The sequence below is a fragment of the Dama dama genome, chromosome 2 (genome assembly GCF_033118175.1).
Source record: "Dama dama isolate Ldn47 chromosome 2, ASM3311817v1, whole genome shotgun sequence".
Taxonomy (NCBI): Eukaryota; Metazoa; Chordata; class Mammalia; order Artiodactyla; family Cervidae; genus Dama; species Dama dama.
In genome coordinates, this window is record NC_083682.1 from 13,722,234 (window position 1) to 13,743,193 (window position 20,960).

At 47.0% G+C, this 20,960-nt stretch overlaps 1 protein-coding gene across 2 annotated transcripts in view; it reads left to right on the forward strand.

Annotated features, from left to right (window-relative positions):
* The first annotated feature begins 3,672 nt into the window (after positions 1-3,672).
* VPS37C (VPS37C subunit of ESCRT-I) overlaps positions 3,673-20,960 on the forward strand; it is a 28,461-nt gene continuing 11,173 nt past the window's right edge. The window contains exons 1-2 of one of the 2 annotated variants that reach the window (XM_061166384.1): positions 3,673-3,908; positions 18,690-18,763. The gene's annotated coding sequence lies outside the window, so the exon portion shown is untranslated. The remainder of the gene's footprint in view (positions 3,909-18,689; positions 18,764-20,960) is intronic. The other variant, XM_061166381.1, reaches the window with a different exon arrangement.

A 20,960-nucleotide genomic window follows, 5' to 3' on the forward strand; every position in this document is an offset into this window, starting at 1 on the left:
GGTCTAACAGTACAGGTATTCAGTGTATGTATGTGGAGTGAATGAACAAGAGAAGATAGTAAGGAGCTGTCTTCGCTTTCTCTTTTTCACTTTTTGCCTGTGTCAGGGTCAGTCTGAATAGGAAAATTAGAAATATTTGAGGACTGGTGTATGGGAACATGGGTGCAAGTGATAGGGGACCTGGGTCATAGAGGGTGGGGAGGCTGAAAAGAGCCAGAAGTGGAAAATAAGAAGAAACAAGCTAGGAAGAGCAGGCTTTTCTAATGCCATCTGCCTCAGATGACCTGAATTTTGTGCCAAGTTTGTCCCCTCCCTCCTTTGCCCTAATTCTCTATCTTTACTTATTCAGCAGGGCCAGCATTACTCTCCCCACCCCACCCTAAGATACTTGGCAGTGACCAAGTTGATTCAGAGAGCAGCCCTTGTCATTTCCTCTCAACACCCTCAGTGGGATCACTGTGTCTGTCACATTCACAGGATATTGCTGTCAGTCTCAGGAGTTCTCGGATCTGTGTGAAAAGATGTATAGAATAGTGTCTTCCTACCACAGAGAAGTTTCCATCTACAGAGAGTGAATGTTCAATTACAGAAAAATGTAGCAAATACTAAAAAGAGAAAAATGGGAGGGGGGGGAGTGTGAGGAAATTGAAGAACATACAAGGGGGCACTTACCCAGTCTTGGGGGTACCAAAGGGGCTTTCCAAAAGTGGAGTATATGAATGACATTCTAAAGAATGTCAGTGATAGGAAAACCTAAAACAACAGTGGCTTACAAAGGTGGTTTACTTCCTTTCATATAAAAATCCAGAGGTGGGCATCCAGCAGTGTCATGAGGCAAGGCGCTCCATGTGTCAGGGCTCAGGCTCCCTCTTTTGTTGTGTGGTCAGGCATGGCCTCTACTCTCACGGTTACCTCATGGTTCAAGATGACTACTCTAGCTCAGGCTACTGTGTCCATATTCATGTCCTACTATTGTGCCAGTAAGTGAAAGGATTGCAGAGCATAAACTCAAGCCATCAGTAGGATTTTCTAAAACAAATACCAAATGAAAAATTATACTGCAAAAAAATGTTGATAACAAAAGGTTGAGATTCACAGTCTTGACTCTCCCTGCCCCCAGAAACAATTTCAACCCAGCCTTCTGGCATCTGCTGTCAATGGGAGCCAGGCTGACATTATGTTCAAAGTGAATTGTTTTCAAAATCAGTCACAGCATCCCTCAAAAGTGCTACCTATGTCCCAGAAGGGGCAGTAGCTGAGATGGCCTTCCTCACTGATCCCATCCCTGGCAGCCTATGAAGGACTCTTCATGAAAGTGAAAGTGTAGTCACTCAGTTGTGTCCAACTCTTTGTGATCCTATCGACTGTATGTAGCTGCCAGGCTCCTCTGTCCATGGGATTTCCCAGGCAAGAGTACTGGAGTGGGTTGCCATTTCCTTCTCCGGGGGATCTTCTGGACCCAGGGATGGAACTCACACCTCCCACATTGCGGGCAGGCTCTTTACCATCTGAGCCATGAAGGAATCTATGAGGGACTCATCATAGAAAGAGTAAACTCAGCTCAATAGCCAACAGTGATTATCTTAGCCAATCAGATCCACTCTCTCAAGAATTTGAAAAAGAAATTTGAGAGTATCCATTGAAAGGAAAGGTGTAACATGAAAAAAGAGTCAAATGAGGAGAATGAGGCCAAAAGTATTGCTGGTGACAGTGCCAGGTCTTAATTCAACATCCAGTAAGATTTTCTATTTGGTCGGAAGATTTCCGTGGTCTAAGAAGCTCTCATCCTGGGGCCCCATTTTTACAAAGCTGCAGTTTTGGATGCTGCTAAGAAGCAAACAGGGAACCGCTTCGCCTCCAGGTCAGCTTGTTGAGTACAAGCTGCCTAGATAAGGTGGCGCCAGCAGCAGGGCCTTGCTTCATGGGGCACCAGCCTAGAGATTCTGGGCAAGTGAGGATTTATTGTCTAAGGTTGCCTGTTATTTTTTAAGCACTACCCACACAGAATGGACTAAATGTAACCTAGGATCTTGGCAGAGGAAACAGATATCAAATTGCCAACATCTGTTGGATCATCAAAAAAGCAAGAGAATTCCAGAAAAACAACTACTTCTGCTTCACTGACTACACAAAAGCCTTTGACAGTGTAGATCACAACAAACTGTGGATAATTCTTAAAGAGAAGGGAATACCAGACCACCTGATCTGCCTCCTGAGAACTAGGTATGCAGGTCAAGAAGCAACCGTTAGAACCAGACAAGGAACAATGGACAGTTTCCAAATTGAGAAAGAAGTACTTCAAGGCTGTATATTGTTACCCTGCTTATTCAACTCATATGCAGAGCACATCATGTGAAATGCTGGACTGGGTAAGGCACAAGCTAGAATCAAGATTGCCAGGAGAAACATCAATAACCTCAAATATGCAGATGACGCCACCCTTATGGTAGAAAGCAAAGAAGAACTAAAGAGCCTCTTGATGAAAGTGAAAGAGGAGAGTGAAAAAGTTGGGATTAAAACTCAACACTCAGAAAACTAAGATCATGGCATCTGATCCCATCACTTCATGGCAGATAATTGGGGAAAGAGTGGAAACAGTGACAGACTTTATTTTTGGGGGGGGCTCCAAAATCACTGCAGATGGTGACTGCAGCCATGAAATTAAAAGACGCTTGTTCCTTGGAAGAAAAGTTACGACCAACCTAGAAAGCATATTAAAAAGCAGAGACATTACTTTACCAACAAAGGTCCCTCTAGTCAAAGCTATGGTTTTTCCAGTAGTCATATATGGATGTGAGAGTTGGACTACAAAGAAAGCTGAGTGCTGAAGAATTGATGCTTTTGGGCTGTGGTGTTGGAGAAGACTCTTGAGGGTCCCCTGGACAACAAGTAGATCAAACCAGTCAATCATAAAGGAAATCAACTCTGAATGTTCATTGGAAGGACTGATGCTGAAGCTGAAGTTCCAATACTTTGGCCACCTGATGAGAACTGATTCATTGGAAAAGCCCCTGATGCTGGTAAAGATTGAAGGCAGGAGGAGAAGGGTAAGACAGAGGGTGAGATGGTTGGATGGCATCACCAACCCAATGGAATGAGTTTGAGCAAGGTCCGGGATTTGGTAATGGACAGGGAAGCCTGGTGTGCTGCAGTCCACAGCGGTCGCAGAGTCGGACATGACTGAAGGACTGAACTGAATGAATGAGGGCCTTGGGAAACAGGTTACTTTTCAGGAAGCTACTCAGTTGTTTTAGGGGCCCGCCAGTCAGTTCCAGTTTGACAGCCACTGCTGTTTGCTTGGGGACATTTAGGACACTGATGACTTCAGTCCTGGCGTGGGGGTTCCCAAGTCTGAGCTCAGACCGTCGAGGGAATCCCCTTGGTGCTGGAATCCCATTCGTTTCCTTTCGGGTCTCCTTTGGGCCACTTTGAGCCTCACCCTCAAGGTCAGGCACTGTTTGAAAAAATAAACAAAACAAAAGGAGACCATCTCTCTCCTGTCACAGAAGCTTCAGATGCCTGCGCACGCGCACTCGCCCAGGGCCTCCTGGGTTCCGCCCAATGGGCGGTGTCCGTTCTAGGGGAGGGGCAATGGCCTGAGGGGGCGGGGCCAGGTTCCCATCTCACGGGAGGGGTCTCGTGGGCCCTCCCGTGGGTGTGGTCCCCCGGGTGGCGGCGAGTGTTCCCCGGGGTGCTGGGGGCCGGGGGGTACGCTATCGTGGTGACTCAGAGGCCTGCGGCGCGCCCAACGTGCTGCGGAAAGAGTGACGTGGACTCGGCTCCCAGCTCCCGGACGTTGAAGGGGTCACTTCCGGCGGGAGGGGGCGGGCCTCGTCGATTCCGGAAATGTGGGTCTAGGCTGCGATTTAACCCCCCGACGGCTGTGGCGGCTGCGGAGGCGGCTTGGGGTACGTGAGTCGGACCTGGGGAGGGGCGAGGATGGGAATGGGGGCGGCGCTGGCCGTCGCTCCCGGCGCGTCCCCCGGCGTGCCCGCCTCACCTAACAGAAGCTGGTGATTGGGCGCCAGGGACTCGTGACTCCCGCCGGGACCGGTGCTCCTGCCCGGTGCCGTGGGACCGCGGGAGGGAGGCCGAGCCCGAGCTCCCCGCGCAGGTCCGTTGTCCAGCCGCGCTTCACCCGTCACTGTCCCCTTTTCACCCTCCACCCCGTACTTGAGCGTCTTGCCGGTCACACTAGAACCAGGTTGCCCAACGTCCAGGTGGGGAGAGAGTTTTAAGAGTGCGGTCTGACTTGCCAGCGGCTGTCTGGCTGCAGAGTGGGGTCCAAGTGACGCTCTGGTCTGTAACCCTTTGGGTTGTGCCCTTTCTCCAGGGCAGTGAGGATGGCCCTTTGCAGCTTGGATCTGTTCTTAGCCTGTTCTTGTCCCTGCATCGCTGACCAATCCCTAGCTCTGGGCCGGCTGGCTACAAAGGTCATTGGTGCTTGTGTATCTCCAAGATGTGCCTGGTTCCTCCTGGGTTCCAAGAGGGTGGGTGAGAGAGAGAGAGAGTGTGTGTGTGAGTGTGTGTGTGTCTGTGTATGTTTGACTCTACACCTCAGGGTTTCAGCAAGTCAGTGCTTTCTCAGCTGCCCAATATCTTGGTCGCTCACCCTGAGAATGTCCACCCTTAGCTCTGGAAACTTCACAGACTTAACAGACTTTGGCAGTGTCCTAGTAATACTGTTTGTTGGTGACTGAGGCCTTTCCCACCCTCTTCATCGGCTACCTGCCTCTTACCCAGGAGTCCCATCTCCTACTGGTGCACCCAGGATGCTTCCACTTGACTGTCTGGTCTGTGACTGTTGGTCCTAGAGCTGGAGGTGGTGGTGACAGGGGACTTGGGAAGGAAAGACTTTTTATGGTTATTGTCCAAAGCTCTGACCCTGCACAGGCCTGAACTCTGGTTCTGGATGGGAGTGAGGACTTGCAGTGAAGTTCTGAACCCTGGAGTGAGAAAGTTAGCATTCTTGGCAGTCATAGTGCCTAGGAAAGCTTTTCCCTCTAGATCATGCCAGAAATCTGGCTTGATGCCTTTGTAGTTTCCATTAGATTGAAATTTTTCTTAGTAGATTTCATTTGGACAGCTTCTATGGCTTTTTTGTTTTATTTCAAGGTAGCAATAGCTCTGATTTCTTACCTTGCTGCCATGTATGTGCTTTTGGCAGTGTTCTAGGGGCTTTGTGAACATACAAGGATTCTGGAAACAGTTCAGGGCAGGTGGTGAGCCCATTTTGCCGATGACATGAGAGAGACCCAGAGATGTTAGGTAGAGTGCTGCAGCCATTAAGTGACCACATTGGGATTTTTAACCCGTGAGCCTTATTTCCAAGCTAATGTATTTCCTGGCCATTAAGAAGCATCTGTAATGCTTGTCAAAGATATAGAGCCCCGCCTCCAGATATTCTTGCTTAGGTTCTCTAGGGCATGTGCCGTTCTGTGCTTAGTCGCTCAGTCATGTCCAGCTTTTTGCAATCCCATGGACTGTAGCCCGCCAGGCTCCTCTGTCTGTGGGGATTCTCCAGACAAGAAGAATGGAGTGGATTGCCATGCCCTCCTCCAGGGGATCTTTCCAACCCAAGGATCAAACCCAGGTCTCCCATATTGCAGGAAGATTCTTTACCGACTGAGCCACCAGGGAATCCCAGAAGGACATAGGAATTTGTATTTTTAACACTTGAACTCAGTGATTCTTACTGTAAGGCAAGTTTGGAAGCACTGCCTTACAAAAAAGGAGTTTGTAGATTTGTTGAGCTTGGAAGTGAAATTTTTTCTAAGGGTTCTTATTGTCTTTTTGCTTATTGGTTTGTAATCTGCTAATCTGCTGTGAAAAGGGCATCAGAGTAACCAGCTGTATGAATCATCTCTTGGACACTGTTGTCCAGTCCTGGTAGGGTTTTTCCAGACTGACCTAATCAGATCAGGAAAGACCTTGTTTTAATCTGATTGGATCTTTGTCCGGAAATTGTTTAGTTTCTCTTTAGAGTTTGGAGTTTTCCGAAGGCTCCAGTTTATTTCTGCGTAGTTGCCCCAGACAGAGAGATCTCGGTAAAGGCAACAGTGTCTCTGAGGTTTGGGGACTATAAAGGAGGTTTATTTACCAGGTGTTTGCTTCACTGCATTTCTTTTCCTTTTCACTGGTTTATGTGAAATATTTGAGCAAACACCAAACAGCTTTGATTTTTATGATTTAGCTGTGGCTTACAAGTGCAGTCCTTGGAGTTTAGGGTGGGAAAAAAAGGGAAGACTGAACCAAGAAAATGAAACAAATGACCCAGGTCAGGTACGCCTAGCATTGAAGACTTGTAAGTCTTGCTAATTTATCTGCTCCTTCCTGGGCGGAATTACAAGTAGTAAAAGAGGAAAGTCCGCATGATGCTATTACTTTATTCTTCTTCTGTCCAGTGAACATTGATTTCTAAGTTAATTTTGTTGTAAACGGAGGATGTAATTTATATGATTAGAATTTTTATAATTCACTGTTCCATATAAACATTTAAGACTGTTAGGTTCTTTTGATGAATTGACCTCCTTTATCATGAAATGACCCTTTTAATCCCTGGTAATATTCTTTGTCCTGAAATCTGCTTTGTGTTGTATTAATATAGCCAATCCAACTTAAAAACAATTAGTGCTAATGGATTGATATCAGAATATTTGAAGAACTTCTACAGCTCAACAATGAAAAAACAACCAGGTTAAATTTGACAAAGGTCTTGAATAGACATTTCTCCAAGGATGATATACCAATGGCCAATAAGCACATGAAGATACTCAGTATCACTAGTCATTAGGGAAATGTGAATCAAATGACAAGGAGATACCAGTTCTCACTCATTAGAATAAAAATTGTTAAAGAAAAAAGAAAACCATCTGAAGGCTTGGCAAGTGTTATTTTAAAATTTAGTGTTTGTGTGGTGTTATCTCTTTACATCCTTTTGATTTTGAATTGTTTGTGTCTTTACGTTTCAAGTGAATTTCTTGTGGGCAGCTCATAGATATGTTTTGCATTTCGTAAATTCAGCCTTACAATTTCTGCCTTTTAATTGGGATATTTAGGCCATTTACATTTAATGTGATTATTAGTGTAGTTAAGTTTAACTGTCAAAGTCTTTGTACTGCACCATCTTGCTTCAGATCGTGCACTTTAATTTAACCTGAGCATGTCGCCTGGGATGTTTTCATTACAGTTCCCTCTGACATGTGTGCTCTGAGTCTAGGATGAAGTGTGAGTCTACCCATCTGGAGAACATCCTGTCAGAGTCTCCTCAGTGGGGTGCAGTCACCTGAGGGACAGGCCTTAAGTGTGAGGCACATGGGATGCTGGGTATTGGGGCCTGGCGGGTTCTTTCTTCACTGGGTAGTGCTGTGCATGGGGGATCTGCTGGCATCTGGGGCCCAGACAACTCTGTGCCAGGCTTACCTCTGATGGGTTAACTCTGGTTGGGTTTAACTCTATCATCTTGCTGTTTGATTTCAATCTGTCCTATGTTTTTTCTTCTTACATCCCTTTTTTTTTTTCTGAGTTATTTGGGATTGATTAGTTGTTTTTTTTAAATCCACTTTATTTCCTTTGTCAGTTTATTAGGTTTTTTTTTTTTAAGTGGTTGCTTTAAGATTCATGATACGCGTCATAACTTGTCATAGTCTATAAGCAAATGATCTTGTATTATTTTACGTGTAGTATAAAAACCTTACCATAGTATATTCTCATTTCCTCCCTCCTGGCCTTTATACTCTTGTTGTCATACATGTCACTAAGTCACTTATATTTTTCTCAGCATTTAAGATGTCATTCTGATGTCTTTTTGCTTACATTGTTTCATGTGAGTAATCTGCTGTCATTTTTATTTTATGAAGTTCATCTGTTCATATTTCTTTTTTTTCCTTCTGGCCACTTTTCTTTTATGACTAGTTTTAAACGATTGAATTATTATATGCCTTGGGTAGTTTTGGTCTTCCCTAGTGGCTCAACTGGTAAAGAATCCACCTGCAATGTGGGAGACCTGGGTTTGATCCCTGGATTGGGAAGATCCCCTGGAGAAGGGAAAGGCTACCCACTCCAGTATTCTGGCCTGGAGAATTCCATGGACTGTAGAGTCCTATAGTCCATGGGGTCACAAAAGAGTCTGACACGACTGAGCGACTTTCACTTTCACTTTTGGGGTAGTTTTCATATTTCTTATGCTTGAGTTAATTGAGTTTTTGTATCTGTAATTTCAAAACTTTGATCAAATTTGGAAAATTTTCAACTAGTCATTCTTTAGGGATTTTCTCTATTCTCTTCTCTCTCCCCATTTTGGAAAATGCAGTCACATGTATTTTAGTATTAAAGTTGTTCCACAGCTGTCTGATGCTCACTTTACTTTTCCCCCAGTGTGTGTGTGTGTGTGTGTGTGGTTGTTTTTGCATAGTTTCTGTTTCTGTTTCTTCAAGTTCGTTGACCTTTTCTTCTGGAGTGCCTGATCTGCTGTTATTTCAATATGGTTTGGTTTTTATATCAGACATTTGGAGTTTCCATTTCTAGAAGTTTGATTTGGGTCTTTTTTTTATATTTTCTTGTCACTGCTTAACATGCTTAATCTTCTTTTGCTTTTTGAGTATATGGAAGATGGTTATAAGGAACCATTTTAATGTCCTTGTGTACTAGTTATATTATCTATATTTTTTAATCTGTTTCTACTGATTGGTTTCCCCCTCATTATGGATTATATTTTCTTCTTGGTATGTTTGGAAATTTTTGTTTAGATGTTGAATGTTGGGAATTTTGCCTTGTTGGGTTCTGCTTATTTTTGTATTTTTATAGATAGTCTTGAAATTGTTTGAGGACACTGTTAACTTACTTGGAAATAGTGTGACCTTTTGAAAGTTCACTATTCAACAGTGATAGCTGAGACCAGCCTTTATACCAGCACTAATTTTCACACTACCAAGCAATACCATGTTCAGTGCCCTGCTGATGTTCTATGAGTTAGGACGTAATTCCACTCTGGTGGGTGAGGGCACAAATTAGTCTTGGTTCAATGTGAGGCTGAAGGATTGTTCCCTCTAATCCTCACCAGGACTGGCAACACTCAGCAGAAACCTGGAGAGGGATGTCCTGCAGATTTCCAGAGATCTCTCTGTGTGTATCTCTCTCCTGTGAACTCTGGCTACCTAGAGAAGTTGTTTAAGGCAGGAGAGTAAGTCTGGTCCCTGCTCCTCTAAGTCTGCCAAAAACAGAAGGTCCCCCTGCTGTCAGCACGCACTGAAGACCTAGTGCGCGCCTAAGCCTTGACCTCGGTGCAGGCAGGCAGACGTGAATGAAACACATGCTGGGCCCTTGGTAATCTCCCAGTCTTGCTGGAGAATCATGCTGAGTCCCACATAGAAATTGCTGCATGGTGTGTTGGTCTTTTCTGGTAGCTCAGACAGTAAAAAATCTGCCTGCAGTGTGGGAGACCTGGGTTCAATCCCTGGGTCAAGAAGATCCCCTGGCGAAGGAAATGGCTACCAACTCCAGTATTCTTGCCTGGAGAATTCCATAGATAGGGGAGCCTGGAAGGCTACAGTCCATGGGGTTGCAAAGAGTTGGATACCTGAGTGACTAATACTTTCACTTCACTTCATATAAAGAGCACCATGGGAGGGCAGGATGATGTCTTTGGGAAAAGATCAAGGAATACTTCCGAGAGAGCTGACAATAAAGGATCACCAGGCATTTTCAAGCTGGAGAAGGTATAGGGAAGAAATTCCAGACTAGACGGACAGAATAGTAAGAGCAAAGACAGAGCGGCAAAACTAGGGGTTCCCAGAGAACTGGATCCCTATCCTATTGATCTTTTTAGATGCGGAATATTTGCCAGGTGATTGGAAGTATTTAGTTTGTTCTGGGAATAGGTAGAACAAAGAGTCAGGTGGAATCCACAGCCCATGGAGGGGTGAAGGGAGAACTAGCTAGAAGAGGAGGCTCAGGCTCTGCTGGTACAGGGCCTTGAATGCCAAGCTGACGAGCACAAGATTTTGAGCATGATACCAAACACTGGGTGTTTTAAAACCGGTTTTCAGCAGCCCTGATTGACAGTGTTCTGGATTTTCCTGGAGGATGTGGAAGAGTGCTAGAGAAGGCTGAGCCTGCTAAAACCAGGTGGGATGCTGCTGGAGACCCTGGCTCCTGTGGACATTCTGCACTAGGAGGGAGAGGAGTCTCGAGCTCACTGTGGTGCTGATACAGCTCCGCCCCATCTCACCTGTGTGCTGATGGCCTCTGTAGATTGCTGCCTGAGTCTTGAGTAAAGTTGAGGAGGCTTAGGCCTGGGTTCTCTTTTTCCGTGGCTACCCTGTTGCTCCCCAACACACCTACCTGCCTCTGCTGGACCCAGAAATTTGTAGGGTCAGACATGGCTGGCGGAGGTAGGGTCTGGAGCTGGCCTCACTATGTACCAGCCTAGGATGGCCCCAGGTCAGCCAGGAGAGCGAGGCTCCTCATCTTGGAGGTAAAAAAGACACCCTAGCATGACCCTGTACAGATTCCTATTATTTTCCCTGAGTGTGTCTTTGGCTTAACCTTCATCTTGATCCTTAGGATGGTTGAACCTGTTTGCTCAGCCTCATCTGCAGATGAGAAAGTGTGGGGTGGGGTGGAGGACTGCCAGCCGCAGAGCGAGATCCTTTCTGAGTCATCTCGGCAGTTGGGATGGAATAAAAAGAAATGAAAGTTCAGTGTGAAGTAGCTTAGGATGTTTTTATTTTCACGTCAGAGCCACAGGGAAGACAAGCAGGAGGCTTCTCTTAAGTGGCTGGGCTGTGTTTTACCGTCGGGAAGTTTCCAGAGTGGACTACTTGTTAGATGACCTATTTTTTTTTTTTTTTTTTTGGCCATCGTATTGACTGAAGCTGAATACTATTGATCTGAGTTCCATCCAGCCATCTGGGTTCTGTCATTCTCTTGACTGATGTGGTCTCTGGAGGAATCTGAGGTTTTCTTTCCTTAGTGTCCATGTGAGAAGGGCTTGAGTTGCAAACATCAGAATGGACTGAATGTGGGAACTCAGCCATGGTAAGAATCATGACCCTTTATTGAACCCGGCCTGAGAACAGGGCATTAGTTTTCCCCGGGACCAACTCATTTGTCCTTGTAAAACTCCTGTGTTACAGATGAGACTGAGGTGTAGGGGGATGAAGTAAGCCTCCTCTGCCCCTCCTTACTCCTTCCCCCAAAGACCACTCCAGCTTTCCCATGTGCTCTGTGAGAACCATGTACCATTTACTGTTCAGAGCCCTCCCTCCCTCCCTCTGTGCCCTGCAGGTGAGGCATCCCAGCTGGAGGATGGAGGATAAGGCAGGTGGTGAGGGGATGGTGGGGATCAACAGGAGTGAGGGGTTAGGGGTATGCTTTTCCAACTGCCTTCCTGGAAGGTGCTTGGGGACCCCCATGCTGTCAGTGGAAAGACTGAGCTGGGAGAGTGGGGCTCTTCCCCGTCCCCTTCGCCCAGAGCGTGGCCTCTGTGATGTGTCCTGAGTGCTGGGGGGATTGATAAAGTTTTGGAAAGCATCAGGAGTGGGCTCAGGATGCACATGGGGAAAGAGGATGGAGGCGCAGTTCCTGACAGCATGTCAGGCTGTGTTTAGACTCTTCCCAGCCAAGGTGTTGGGGAGATAAACAGAAGAGGGAAGCAGAAACCAAATAGATGGTGAGCTTCAAGGAAGGTTGGATGGAGTTAAAAGCAGTGTTTAAAAAACATTAATCCTTAGGTGCCTGGCAATTTGGAGGTAGGAAGTCCCATTTTGGAGTTTGTGGAAGGGTAGCAATGGATGCATGTAAACATTTGAACAACGACTAGATCAAACCTGGTGGTGGACCTCAGAGATGAGGGAACTAGCCTGGAGGGGAGAAATGAAGATGGAAGGCTGCTGGAAGTGGAGGTCGGGAGGGGAATCTAGTTTGGGGAGAAAAAAGGTGATAAGGGTGCCTTCCTGCTCTTGGCACAATAAATGGCTCGTCATCCCTGGGTCTTCTCACTTGGAACCTGTCTCTGGGGAAAGAGGCATCAGATGGAGTTATTCAGGGACCTGAGGAGCATCTGGTCATGTAAATATTAATGTACTGATGATAATGTCACCAAAAGCCTTGTCCTGAGAGACCATACATCCCCCATAGATGTATGGGCCCCCTTAGTTTGTGGACCTTTGTTCAGATTGGTCTGGAGTCTGTTTCAGAAAGCCATATCCTTTGCTGCCTTCTGGAACCTGTTCTTTCAGAGTTCTCCCACATGGGCCTAGCTGGAAACCTGGCAGGGTGGTCAGATAGCACTTTACAACAATAAGTTTTGAAAAAGTGTGAGAGTACATGAGTTAATGCTACCTGGTGCTGGCTTGATGGTTTTCCTAGCACCTCCAGAAGTTTTCGTGTTTATTTCTCGCTAAACTCATAACCACCTCATGAAGTTGGTAGAATTACTCCTGTGTTACCAGTAAGAAACAGAATTAGGAGGCTGAATAATTTGCCCAAGGTCACATAACTAGTAAAAGGTCAAGTTGTTGTGTCAGTTGCTCAGTCATGTCTGAGTCTCTGCAGCCCCATGCACTATGTCCTGCCAGGCTCCTCTGCCAGTCCGTGGAATTCTCCAGACAAGAATACTGGAGTGGGGAGCCATTCCAGTCCTCTCCAGGGTATCTTCCCAACCCAGGGATCAAACCTGGGTCTCCTGCATTGCAGGCAGATTCTTTACTGTCTAAAGCACAGTAAAAGGTCAACCTGGGATTTAAATCCAGAATATTGGACTCTCAAGCCTTGAACTCTTTCCACTGTCTTTCACACTGTTTTAACTATTTAGCACGGGGAAGTATGGAGGGATCTCCGACCCCAATCCCAACTCCAAAAATTCCTTAGAAAGAAAGGAGACAAAAGAAGTCTCCCTTCTGGAAGACTTCTGGTACATACCACCTTTTCAGATTGTCGAGGCAGGTCAGTTCGACGGTGTTTGGGGGCAAGTGAGAAGTGCATGATGGGTGGTTTGCTTTTGTCAAGTCCTGTGGGAAGTTAGGTGACTGAATGTCTGCTTACTTGATTTAACAGTTGAAATTGTCCTGGGAAAAGAAAACTTAATCAGGTCAGAACATATTTCCTCATTAAGCAGCAGGCTTAGAAAGGTTTCTAAGGCAGCCACAGGTGTTTTTGTCACAAGGGGAGAAATGGGGCCATTTCCAGATAACACGTGGAGATTGAACTATGCAGGTTGCCTTGGTAACAGCTTTTTGTGCTGCCCTAGGGAGATGTGAGAAAGTGACAAGAAGAGCCAAGGCTTTTACAAGTCTCCTTGCAGTGTGATTTCAGGCTTGAAGTAGTTGGCAAGGAAAGGTTGACTGGTAAGGGTGAGGAGGGGAGTAATCAGAACCAGTGCTTTAGCTCCTGGTGGAGCCAGGAAAACAGAAGCCCTGGATCAGTCAGAGTTATGGGTTATGGTTCAGAAGTAGCAGTTATTTCCTTAACTCAGTATTGAGCCCTGGAGAGTCAGGAGTCACCTCGAATCATCGGACTGTGCCCCAGGAGGCAAAATAATTAATATTTATTCTGGACTCGGAAGATGACAAAGCGCTGTCAGGGCTGCTTGCTCATGCCAGGCACACATGCAGCCCCCAAGGTGGGGTTATCATCATGCTGCCCATTTTACAGATGAGGAAACTGAGGTTAGGGACGTGTTCGAGGTCACACAGCTGAGGAGCCAAAGCGCAAACCTAGGACCTCAGTCCCCAGATTCTGTTTCTGTTCTGCACCCAGCAGGAAGAGACCTAGCTCTAATAGCTTATGCAGAAGCAAGGGGTGAGGGGCACCGCCAGCCATCTCTCGGGCTGCACACCGTACTCTGATCTGAACACCCTCCTGCTTAGAAAATGCTGAGTTTTGCTTTTGGTCTTTCCTTCCTGTCCCCCGCCCTCCCCTCCACCCGGCGAGTTTATCCTTTCACAGGATCTAATATCAGTTGAAAGTATTTGTTGTTGAACTGAACAGTCCCAGGATAGGTCCTCGTTGAGCGGGAGCCATCAGTACCTTGCTGTTTTCCCGCTTGAGGTCAGATCTGGAGGGCTGCCCCGAGCTGAGGCCTGGCAGGCGTCCCACCAGGACGTTCTGCAGCCGCTGTCTCGGGGAGTAGTGACCAAGGGCAGCGCTCTGGCCTCCATCCACCGGGAGTTGTGTAGTCTCTTTGGGGCCTCATTATCTCCCACTCGATCGTGTTTCCCGTGTTCAAGGTACGTGAGCTTGATTTCATGAAGATAGAGAGTAGCGGAAAGAAGATGAGGGCAACCTTATACAGAGTGAAGTAAGCCAGAAAGATAAAGAACATTACAGCATACTGACACATGTATATGGAATTTAGAAAGGTGATAACGATAACCCTATATGCAGAACAGAAAAAGAGACACAGAAATACAGAACAGACTTTTGAACTTTGTGGGAGAATGTGAGGGTGGGATATTTCAAAAGAACAGCATGTATACTATCTATGGTGAAACAGATCACCAGCCCAGGTCGGATGCACGAGACAAGTGCTCCGGCCTGGTGCACTGGGAAGACCCAGAGGAATTGGGTGGAGAGGGAGGTGGGAGGGGGGATCGGGATTGGGAATACATGTAAATCCATGGCTGATTCATATCAATGTATGACAAAACCCACTGGAAAAAAAAAAATAATAATAATAAAAAAAAAAAAAAAAAGAAGATGAGGGCAAGACTGCAAGCAGCAGAACCAGTGGCCAGAGAGTTCATGACCCCTCCCCACGCTGTGAGGTTTAGCAAGGCCCAGGGGCGCACCTGGAAACTGCCTCCTTGTCTCTTGCTGGCACTGTTCCGGCTCGGTCAGCCCCTACACCAGCGCAGAAACTGGGCTCCAGGACGCCTGAGAAATGTCTCTCCCCACCCGTCTCACACGCGCCTTCCTTCTTCTGTGGATTCTGTCCTCCTTGCATGTGTCTCTCTTGGAGGGTATGGTGTTGATGTCAGGTGACAAACCACAGCACACCCCGTGGTCGTTTCAACTCTGAACTGGTTACTGAAATGTAAAAACAGGGAGATGTCACAGCGTTGTGGGTTTCTAGCCTCCCTTGGAGACCAGGCAGGTCTGCTCACGCTGGGCCCGCCCTCAGGCGGTGCTTGAGCTGGGATGGAGCTTTCAGGGGAGACGGTCTCAGACACGCCTGCCTGGCTTGTGTAGGTATCTGGGTTTGTGAGCTATGTGGGGATGAAAGCTCAGAGGAGAAAAAAGAAAGACAGGAAGGAAGGAAAGGAAAACAAAAGAGAAAGTTTCTTTCTCAGGTAGTGAGCAGTCGGTGATGCATTGTCTCTTATCCATGGAGGGAACACAGGTCAGCACCTGTTCCTCTCCCGCCTCCGTCCCAGTCTGATCTCTGCCTCAGTCCCAATCTGATCTCCTTAGGGTGGGAGGTGGCACCCCCCAAAGCGCTGTCGTCTCGGTACCTGTGGATGCTGTGTGAGCGGCTCCCATGGCAGCCTTGCTGTTGCCTGCCCCCGACCCTCTGAGTCCTGCTCCAACACCAGCAGCCTTCCCTACAGGGAGGCCCCCTGGGCTCCCAGCACCTGCACCCCTCAGAGCTGACCCTCTACCAGCTCCTCCCTCCACTCTCACCTGTGTTCACTATGCTTCGCGGTGAAGGGTTTCTTTTTAAAAAACCGAACCGAGTTCCTAGAGAGCATCAGTTTTAACGTAAGTCTGTGTCTGGTACATAATCAGAAGTCAGTAAACATTTATTCCCCTCCCTCTGCTCCCACTTACCCTTCCTGCTTTCATCTGGAGCCCTGCTCTGTCCTTGCCTCATAGTAGCTGTTCCTTAAATGTTCATTCAGTGAAGCAGGAATAAATGAATGAGGCTGAAAATAAAAGAAGCCCCATCCTCATAGCCCCGTGTCCCGTGGGACTTGCCCGCCAGCCAGCTCCCTGCCGCCGGCTGTTTTTCTTAGCATTCCCTGCACTGTGTGTCAGCCTCTGCCGGGCCCCGGGGATACAGCGGCTGACGAGAACTCTCCTTGCCATCAAGGGGCTTGCCTCTCCTCACCTCTCCTCTTCTCTCTCAGCCCCTCCCCTGGGCAGTCCACAGGCACTGCCCGAGAAGTGCCCAGCCTCCTTCTGGGCACCGTGGTAAGTGGGAGGGGGTCCAGTCCAGGGCCACAGTGCCAAGTGGTGAGGTCACTGGAGTTGTGAGGCCTCCAGAGACAAAAGCAGATGGCCTGTGTATCCCCAAAGAGCTTCTCCGTAACCCTTTCCCCCACCCCATCCTCTGCTTGATGGTTTCACTGGGGGTTGTGGCCACTTTGAGAAGCACTGGTCTGGATTCCTCTGCCACTTTTGATGATCCAGAGGCAGTACACTGATGGCAGCAGGTGGGTACCCCCAGAATTTGGGCCTGGGCAGAATACTGTCTGTTCTCCGCCCCCATCCCCAGCCCCTTCCACAGATTATGAGAAATGCTTGTTGTTCTCAGTCTCCCTGGTGTCTTGGGATCAGGTAGTGTCTGTGGACTTCTGAAGCAAAGGCGTCAGAAGTTAACTTGCAGGGGTGGGCAATGCCTCAGTAAATCTTGTAAGATGGAACTTACCCACTCCTCAGGTCAGCGGGCATCTTTGTGAGTCACCTTTACCCGGGAGGCAGGGACCGGGGAGGGCCAAGGTGATCAGTGGCTTGCCTGGGCTTGTAATCTCTGCAGCTTGATAAAGTTACAACTAAGTGCTACCCTCATCTCTCCCCTGTGTCGTTTGTGAAGTCAGAATACCAGGATAGGACGGGCCTGTGGCCTGCGGTAACATTTTGTAGGAACTTGGGCAATACGGGACCTTGTGCAGTACCCTGTTTGTCTCTGGCTTTCATCTCTGAAATAGGGGAATTATGCCCTGAGTTCACTTTACTTACTAAACAGTTTATATAAATTAATGGGAGAGTTTGCAAAGGGCTTTGATTTCAGAAGAAGGAAGCCATGGAACCATTAGGGTCCCTTTGACAAGGAAGGGAAATTGAGTGGGACACATTTGGTCATGGGATCCTGAGCAGACCTCTTCCAGAGGACATGGGGATATGTGGCTCTTACACCGGCCAGCAGTGCCTTGTGGGGCAGTGAGCAGAGGCGACTGGGTGGGCAGAGCCTGGTGCAAGGAGCAGCCAGCCAGGTCAGGGCTTCTAGGTCTGGCATCCCCTCTCTCATCTCCAAAGGGCTTCCCTGGTGGCTCAGGCTGTAAAGAATCCACCTGCAATACAGGAGACCTGGGTTCGATCCCTGGATCGGGAAGATCCCCTGGAGGAGAAAATGGCTACCCACTCCAGTATTCTCGCCTGGAGAATTCCATGGACAGAGGAGCCTGATGGGCTACAGTGCATCAGGTCGCAAAGTTACATGCCATTCTACCTCAGTTCCACCACCTGTGAAATGGGCATGATAGAATTGAGAGGGATGTTGAGTTAGAAACCAGAGAAGGTGGATTAGGAAGAAAAGCACTGTAGCCCGCATTCCACTGTGGCCAAGTACATTTCACCTGAAAACTTGCTACATGAAAGAGATCTACTTCTGGTAGTATTGAGCACATCAGAATTGCAGGCTGACCTCAAGGGTTCATTCTCATGACCTGCATTAAATGGAGCTGTTTCATACCTGAAGTTCTTGAGGCATTTCAAACATGCATGCTTTGAAGTCTACAATGAAAGGGAATTGACACAAGAGAGGCTTTGTATGACCGTGAGACTGAGATGGTCTTTCTCCTGTCTTTGAGAGTAGCCATTTTTCCCTATCCTGAATATTCTTTGGAAGGACTATTGCTGAAACTCCACCTGATGTGAAGAACTGACTCATTGGAAAAGACCCTGATATGCTGGGAAGGATTGAAGGCAAAAGGAGAAGGGGATGGCAGAGGCTGAGATGGTTAGATAGCATCACTGACTCAGTGGATTTGAATTTGAGCAAACTCCAGGAGGTAGTGGAAGACAGGAGCCTGGCATGCTGCAGTCCATGGGGTCGAAAAGAGTCGGACACGACTTAGCTACTGAACAATAGCAACAACGACAAATCCTTCCCAATCAGGGAATGGCAGAGAGTCATCACGGGAGGGTGGATGAATGCCAGGTTGAGAACATACCAGCATGTTCCCCCTGCAGAATGGAATCCTTTTCCCCAGCCAGGGGTCCTGATCCAGGGAGTGATGGTTTAATTAGGACAGCTGTATGTTTCATTCCTTGCCCACTTTGGGGGTGAGTGAGTTCTCACTGCCTAAAAGACATGTGATTGTCCAGGTCACCAGGTAGATAGATGTGTCAGGGGTTTTTGCCACAGGAGTTTAAAGCCATCAAACAGAGCCAGGTGTGGGACTTCAGACGGCAGAGGAAGGTCCTCGTTTGGAGGGCGGTTGGAGGGGGAGGCAACTCTGGGGAGGCCGTGTGTAGTGGCAAAGGTTTATACACCCTGGAATCCCCTGGGATGCTCACTTTTTTTTCTAGATTGGCCATCATTCTTTTTTTTTTTTTCTTTTTAGTTTTATATGCTTTTATTAAAAAAAAATTTTTTTTAATTGGAGGATAATTGCTTTACAATATTGTATTAATTTCTGCCATACATCAACATGAATCAGCCATAGATGTTCATACATCAAGATAAATAACCCCTCCCTCTTGAACCTCCCTCCCATTTCCCACCTTACCCCATCCCATCCCTCTAGGTCGTCACAGACCACCTGATTTGAGCTCCCTGCAGCATACAGCAAGTTTCCATTGGCTGTTTATTTTACATATGGTAATTTGTATGTTTTCATGCTACTCTCTCAGTTCATCCCACTCTCTCCTTCCCTCCACTGTATCCACAAGTCTGTTCTCTATGTCTGCATCTCCACTGCTACCCTGCTAGTAGGTTCCATCTTTCTAGATTCCATATATATGCATTAATATATGATACTGGTTTTTCTGACTTACTCTGTGTAACATGCTTTAGGTTCATCCACCTCATTAGGACTGACTCAAGTGTGTTCTTTTGTATGACTGAGTAATATTCTATTATATATATGTACCATAATTTCTTTATCCATCCATCTGTCAGTGGATATCTAAGTTTCTTGCATGTCCTAACTATTGTAAATAGTGCTGCAACAAACACTGGGGTACATACGTCTCTTTCAGTTATGGTTTTCTCAGGGTATATGCCCAGTAGTGGAATTGTTGGGTCATATGGGCTTCCAGGTGGCGCTGATGGTAAAGAACCACCACCCCTGGGTTGGGAAGCTCCCCTGGAGGAGGAAATGGTAACCCACTGCAGTATTCTTGCCTAGAGAATCCCATGGACAGAGGAGCCTGGCGGACTACAGTCCATAGGGTCACAAAGAGTCCAATATCACTGAAGTGACTTAGCTCAGCACAGCATGGTAATTCTATTCCTAGGATTTTTTTTTTCTTTATTTAACTCAGAAAAGTCTCCTTTCTTGCTCAGTATCTACAGTGACTTATTACCAAACTTTGATGACAAGTTACATCCTTGCCACTGTCCCTCTTCCTAGTGGAAGCAGCAGCCTCATACAGGTTTTAGCAATATCGGGCCCCCTTTGTGTGACCTTGGACTTTCAAGCCTAGGGGGAAGACTTGGCCACTTTGCTGTCACAGACTCACCCACGAATACCCACATACACTGCAAATTCACAAAGGATGGATGTGCACACCTGATGCACAGAGGCATCTGTACTACTCTTTGGGCAGCCCCAGTAGAAAAAGAGATGAGAATGTTGTAAAATAACTTGAAAGTTTTAGAAAGATTTTGTTTTAGTGACTTTCTTCTAATCAAGACATTTCCCTTTTGGGGAGGAAGGTGGCGGAGGGAAAGTGGCTGGTGAAGGCCAGCCCATCAGGGAAGCCAGCCCTCTCGGGGGGCTGCAGGGGTGTCCAGCGTCAGTGCCTCTTGCTCGTGATGAGCCCCCAGGACCCCCTTCCTGACAGCCTGCCTGCATGCAGGGCGACTCTCCTGGCCTGCTCAAAGCCTGGTGGCATGGCAGGTGTGCCCGTCATATGGATCTCCCTGCGGCGGCCACAGCACTGGGGCTGTCCTCTCCAGACCGTACACCCACATTCTGCTGGTTGGTCTGGACACTGCAGTGGCCTCACTCAGTGATGCTCGATGTCATGGGGCTGCACACCCAGAGTTAAATCCCGGAGGGAAAGACCCCTGTTCTCGTGTGCCAGACCCCCTGCCATGCCTGCATGAGCCAGGCTGTCATCACCTGGAAGGCAGTGCTTGTGGAAGCTTGATAGACACTCAGCAGAAACATCACAGGGAGATTGAGCCCCGTGAAAATGTCATTAAAATTAAATTAGTCATTTATGCTAAGTGAAGGAAGTCAAGACTGGAAAACCAAATGCTCTATGATTTCACTTGTATGTAGAATCTAAAAAATAAATGGAACAAGCATAGCATAACAGAAAGAGTCATAGATATAGAGAACAGACAGAGGCAGGGGTGCAGTGGGGTGAGGGAAAACCAAGAGGTACAAACTTGCAGCTGCAAAATAAATGAGTCACGCGTATCAGATGTACAGTGCGGGGAATACAGTCAATAACTAATATCTTTGTAGGGTGACTGAGCATAACCAGATTTATCCTGGTGGTCATTTTGAAATGTATGGAAGCAAATCACTGTGTTGTATGCTAGGAACTAACAAGGTTGTAGGTCAATCACACTTCAAAACAAACAAACAAATATACAAATAAACTCATAGTAAAAGAGATCAGGTTCATGGTTACTAGAGACGGGGGATAGGGAAGGGAGTTTGAGGAGGACCATCAAAAGGTACAAACTTCCATTACAGGGTAGATAATCGATAGGGATGATAAAGATACCATAATAAACATAATTTATAACTGTTTATAAATTTTACTTAAAAAATGCAATTTATAGAGACAACGTAAATGTGATTAATACCATATGTTATATTTGAAAGGCGTTAAGAAGG